Source organism: Heteronotia binoei, chromosome 1, assembly GCF_032191835.1.
Source record: "Heteronotia binoei isolate CCM8104 ecotype False Entrance Well chromosome 1, APGP_CSIRO_Hbin_v1, whole genome shotgun sequence".
Taxonomy (NCBI): Eukaryota; Metazoa; Chordata; class Lepidosauria; order Squamata; family Gekkonidae; genus Heteronotia; species Heteronotia binoei.
This window is the reverse complement of record NC_083223.1, coordinates 245,469,544-245,475,789: the sequence shown is the minus strand read 5'-3', so window position 1 is coordinate 245,475,789 and position 6,246 is coordinate 245,469,544.

Sequence of the window (6,246 nt, the reverse complement as noted above, 5' to 3'; positions counted from 1 at the left end):
AGTCCAACATTCTGTGTCACACAGTGGCCAAAAAACCTGGGTGCCATCAGGAGGTCCATCAGTGGGGTCAGGACACTAGAAGCCCTCACACTGGAAGCCCTCCCAAGCACCAAGAATACAAAGCATCACTGCCCCAGACAGAGTTCAATACGCTGGGGCTAATAGCCACTGATGGACCTCTTCTCCATATGCTTATCCAATCCCCTCTTGAAGATGACTATGCTTGTAGCTGCTGTCACCTCCTGTGGTAGTGAATTCCATGTGTTAATCACCCTTTGGGTGAAGAAGTACTTCCTTTTATCCATTCTAACCCAACTCCTCAGCGATTTCATTGAGTGCCCATGAGCTTTTGTATTGTGAGAAAGACAGAAAAGGACTTCTTTCTCTACCTTCTCCATCCCATGCATAATCTTGTAAACCTCTATCATGTCACCCCTCAGTCGACGTTTCTCCAAGCTAAAGAGCCCCAAGCGTTTTAACCTTTCTTCATAGGGAAAGTGTTCCAGCCCTTTAATCATTCTTGTTGTCCTTTTTTGGACTTTTTCCAATGCTATAATTTTTTTTTGAGGTGTGGTGACCAGAATTGTACACAGTACTCCAAATGAGGCCACACCATCGATTTATACAAGGGCATTATGATACTGGCTGATTTGTTTTCAGTTCCCTTCCTAATAATTCCCAGCATAGTGTTGGCTTTTTTTTAATCGCAGTCACACACTGTCTTGACATTTTCAGTGAGTTATCTACCCCGACTCCAAGATCTCTCTCTTGGTCAGTCTCTGCCAGTTCACACCCCATCAACTTGTATTTATAGCTAGGATTTTTGGCCCTGTGCATTACTTTGCACTTGGCCACATTGAACCACATCTGCCACAATGACGCTCACTCACCCAGCCTCAACAGATCCCTTTGGAGTGCCTCACTATCCTCTGTGGTTCTTACCACCCTGAACAATTTAATATCATCCACAAACTTAGCCACTGCACTGCTTACTCCCAACTCCAGATCATTAATGAACAAGTTAAAAAGAATCAGACCCAGTACTGAGCCTTGCAGCACCCCACTGCTTAACACCCTCCACTGAGGAAATTCCCCATTTATACTCACTCTGTTTCCTATAAGCCAATTTTTGATCCACAAGGGGACTTGTCCTTTTACTGCATGACTCTCAAGCTTGCTTAGGAGCCTCTGATGAGGAACTTTATCAAAAGCTTTCTGGAAGTCAAGGTAAACATCTATTGGGTCCTCTTTGTCCACCCCCCTCAAAGAACTCTTAACAGGTTAGTGAGACAAGATCTTCCCTTATAGAACCCATGCTGAGTCTTCCTCAATAATTTTTGTTCATCAGTGTGCTTACTCATTCTGTCTTTAATAATGGTTTCCACTAACTTTCCCGGCATTGGTCAGACTGACTGCCCTGTAATTTCCTGGATCTCTGCTGGAACACTTTTTAAAGATGGGAGTGACATTTGCTACCTTCCAGTCCTCATGAATGGAGGAAGATTTTAATGAAAGATTACATATTTTTGTCAGGAGATCCACAATTTCATCTTTGAGTTATTTCAGAACCATGCCATCTGGGCTTTATATTGTAAAACCATCCTGGTCAGTGCTGTCTACTCTTACTGGCACCAAGTCTGCAGGTTCTCAGGCACATTACCTACCATCTGACCCCTTTAAATAGAAATCCTGGGCATTGAGCCAGGTACCCTGCTGCATACAAAGCAGATGCTCTACCCAAGGCTGGACTGCCCACTAGGCAAATGAAGTGGTTGCCTAGGCTAGGGTGCTGGCGGTCCAGGGGCACAGAATTGGGTGCCTCTCCAAGTCCTGCCCCTGGTGTGCCTCTTAGAATCTCCAAGTGGCATGGGCTGCGAGGTTTTATCTCTGCCTTTGCACCCCTGGTCCCACCAGGCACCCTTAGGGTGCAAAAGCAGGGAAAGGATCTCCCCCCCCCACACACCATGTGCCTCTCAAAGACTCTGAGAGGTGCAGGCAGCGGGGCTTTCTCCCTGCTTTTGCACTCCTTGGGTACCCATTTCTACATATTGGATGTCTGTTAAGAGGATGAGACATTTTTCTCCAGGCTTGTTGGCAACCATAACAGTGCTGAGGTTTTGGGTTTTTTTGCTCACACTGGTATTTCTGCTGCTGATTTGAGCTTTTATGCTGGCTAACACTTATTTTATATGGTTAAATGTGGGTTATTTTATTGCAATTTCGTAGGGATTAGGCAGGGCATACATATTTATAAATACATAAATCAGCAGAACTAGGAATGAAACTAGGAATCATGATTGGGGCTGGAGTCAGGTGGTGCTACACAACAGTGGTGCACAGGAGAGAGTGGTTTCCCCTTTCTTCTTCTGGAAGAAAGAGCCAGTTTGGTGTAGTGGTTAAGTGTGTGGACTCTTATCTGGGAGAACCTGGTTTGATTCCCCACTCCTCCACTTGCACCTGCTGGAATAGCCTTGGGTCAGCCATAGCCCTGGCAGAGGTTGACCTTGAAAGGGCAGCTGCTGTGAGATTCCTCTCAGCCCCACCCACCTCATAGGGTGTCTGCTGTGGGGGAGGAAGATAAAGGAGATTGTGAGCCACTCTGAGATTCGGAGTGGAGGGTGGGATATAAATCCAGTATCATCTTCTTCTTCTTCTAGCTACCAGACACACTTGCTATAGGATGGAGTAAAAATGAATAAGGAAGGGGTTTGTAAAGAAAAGTATCCAGCAGAGGGGAGACTTCCGGAAGATGGCGGAGTGAAGCGGAGCTCCTTACTCGAGCTCGAGAAGGAACTCTGTTTGGGGGGTGACAGAGGGGGTTTCCCGGACGGGAGACACCCCTATCGGAGCTGTCAGGGGACGCTCCGGAGTCGGAGGGCTTCTGGTTGTCGGGGGGGAGCGGAGGTTCCCCACCAGACGCCGGTTCCTCCTGGCCGTTACCCCTCAACGCTTCGGCGCTAAACTGTGCCACCGGAGTGAAGGAGAGTGGAGGGGGAGCGAGGCTTCTAACAGCTGTACCCAAAAGACTGCTCGAGAGTGGGTCCCTCCTCCCAGGTAGCTATAAAGAGCTTGAGCTTGAGGAGAGGTCTTCGGGCCGGGGATCCGAGAGACGCGGAAGTGAGGCTGTGAAGAAAAGCGGTGGAGAGAGGGGGTGAGTGGCGGCGCGAGCCTCGGGAGCCGGCTGAGGACAAAAAACGGAAACCAAAGCGGTGGAGCTGAGCAGAAGCCTGATCGGGTGAGCGGAGTCGGTGGAAGGGGTTTAAAAGTTAAGAAGTAGGAGCGTGGAGGGAAGAAGAGGTTTTGGACCGTTGTTGGCCCGGGGGAGGCATTTTGGAAGGAGTGTTAATGGCGGACGGGATCTAGCTGTCTCTTAGGAAGGCAAGGGGCAGAGAAACTTGCTTCCCCGGGCTGAAGAAATTCCCCCCCCCTATCTACAGTCTTGGTGTTGGTGCTGGCAAGATCTAGTGGTGGTCGGTGGTCGTTGGATTATATTTTTTCTTTTTCTGCTTATCTTTATTTTTTATTTTTTTTTCTACTTGTATTGGGTGTTCGGGTGGAAGAATTGAAAGGGTAAAGAGGCGGTTCTTAGCGGCATTTGACGCGGCCGCACTTTACCGAAGAGCCGGGTGTTGTGTCTGTGTCTGGGTTGATAATCAGCAGGAGCAGAGAGAAGCTTTGGTGGAGGTTTTGTTTTGCTTGGTGTTGGCTTTTTTCCCGGATTTTCTTATCTTCTATGGTCTCTTCTAGAACAGTTAGTTCACCTGTACTCTGGGCTTGGCATTGAACATAACAGGAGCTGAATACAAACAAACTCAGTATAACAGAAACTGAAAACTAAGATTCTATTGAAAAATATGGAAAAGGATCAAATTGAAAGATTGGAGCAGCTCTCAGGATTTAAGAATGAAAAAAAGGTTAAATATTTAGGAATATTCCTGACTAATAATTTAAAGAATCTATATAGGGATAATTACGAAAAAATTTTGAAAGAGATCCGTAGGGATCTAATGAAATGGAAAGATCTACAGATTTCACTTCTTGGTCGAGTCGCTACAATTAAAATGAATATACTTCCGAGAATTTTATTTTTATTTCAAACGATTCCAATTGCATTACCCAAATCCTTCTTCCAACAACTTAACGAGTTGACTAGAATGTTTATTTGGCAGGGTAAGAAGGCCAGAATAAAAATGAAAGTCATGCAAGACACTAAGCTAAGAGGAGGATTTGCTCTCCCAGACTGGAAATTATACTATAAAGCGTGCTGCATTGCGTGGCTGAGAACTTGGTGTAAATTGGACAATAAAAGGCTACTGTCCATAGAGGGCGATGGTCTGGGAGAAGGTTGGCATAGTTATATGTGGTATAAAACTCCTACTAAAACCGGGCGGTTTCTCAGACATGAAATAAGAAGAGCTTTGTATGCGGTCTGGAGCGAAATAAAAGTACTGTATAAACAGACGCCAAAATGGATTTCCCCGATAGAGGCTTCGTCGCATCCTAAATTATATAATTGGGAAAATCAACAGGACTATGCTTATCTGTTAAATGACCACAATGAACTGATTGAAGAAGAAGTTTTAAAGCTATCTTGGTGGCTACAATGTCAAGTGAGATCGAGATTTCGAAAAGATAAAGAAATAGGTTTTGGGAATTCCGACTCTGATCTAGATTTGATTTTGGAGTCTAAACAAAAATTAATTGCCAAGGTATATGAATGGCTGCTCCAAGCCAAGATGCAGGATGAAGTGGTGAAAGAAGCCTGGATTAGATGGTTGAAAGACTTTGGTTACAATATAGATCTGGAAGAGTGGGAGAAGCTATGGAAGCAGAATATGAAGTTAATAAAACCAGCAGACCTCAAAGAAAATGTGTATAAAATGGTTTATAGATGGTATCTCACTCCAGACAGATTGGCAAAAATATATCCCTCTTACTCCAATAAATGTTGGAAATGTACCGAAGTCAAAGGTTCTCTGTTCCATATATGGTGGCATTGTAAAAAGGCCAGGAAATATTGGACACAAGTCAATATCTGGATTCAAAAAATTCTGAAAATACAAGTAAAGCATGTTCCGGAACTGTATCTCATAAACATTTGCAGACAAAATTTACCAGCGACCAAGTTGAAATTAGTGTTGTACATAGTTACAATTGCCAGAATCTTATATGCTAAGTACTGGAAGGAGGACAGAACTCCTAACAGAGAAGAATTTATATCTAAACTTTTTGAAACGGCGGAAGCAGATTTGATGACCACCCGATTAAGAGGTGGTAATGTGCAGAAATGTCGGGAGGAATGGGACCCTGTATATGACTGGGTTAAAAACAGAGGTTATGATATATGATAGGTTTTGATATATGATATATGACATATGTTATATGATATAAGACATATAAAAACAGAGTATATCAGGATAATGTATAGATGAAGCATTGAACTGTGTAATGCTTTTATGTTTAACCCCCCTATCCCTCTCCAGTGTGGGTGGTTGGTAGTTGGTAGGGGATGATGTGGTAGGGAGTAGTATGTATATTGTGTTGTATATTGTGTTGTTTTTTATGTTATATGTTTCACGTTATTAGTGTGTTAGCATTTTGTTATGTTTGTAGTTGATTTTTAGTAATAAAACTTTAAAACTCTAAAAAAAAAAAAAAAAAAAAAAAAAAAAAAGAAAAGTATCCAGCAGAGGAAGGGCTAGCAAAGCTGTTTCTTATTCACTGCCCCTCATCCTGAGGCTTTGTAGTCACAAAGGTACCCAAACCTAGACCTACTCCCCAATGTGTCTCTGGACTTCCAACATGCAGATTTTTTAAAAAAACATCCTGTGGAAGCCATTTTGTGGTTGTGCCCCCCCCCCCTTCTTCTGTCTGTATTCCAAAATTGCCCATTGGCTGAAAAAGGTTTGGCACCCCTGGATTATGTAATCCTAGCCACAGCAACTATGATATTCTATATGCCATAGAAGGGTGGTGGATGGGAATTTAAGATTTCTCTGCAGTTAGAGTGCAAGGACTGGGGACACTTGGGTTCAAATCTCCATTCTGCCTTGCAGTTTTTTGGCTGAGTTTGAGCCACTTGTGAGATCTGGATGCTGCCCTGATTACCTTGGAGGAAAGGTGGTTTAATAATCTTATGAACAAGCAAATACATGGAGTTTTGTGATTCATACTGCAACCCTAAACAAAGTTAAATCTGGCTGTCCATTGAAGGGTTTGGGTTTGAAACGGTGCACCTGTGCATAG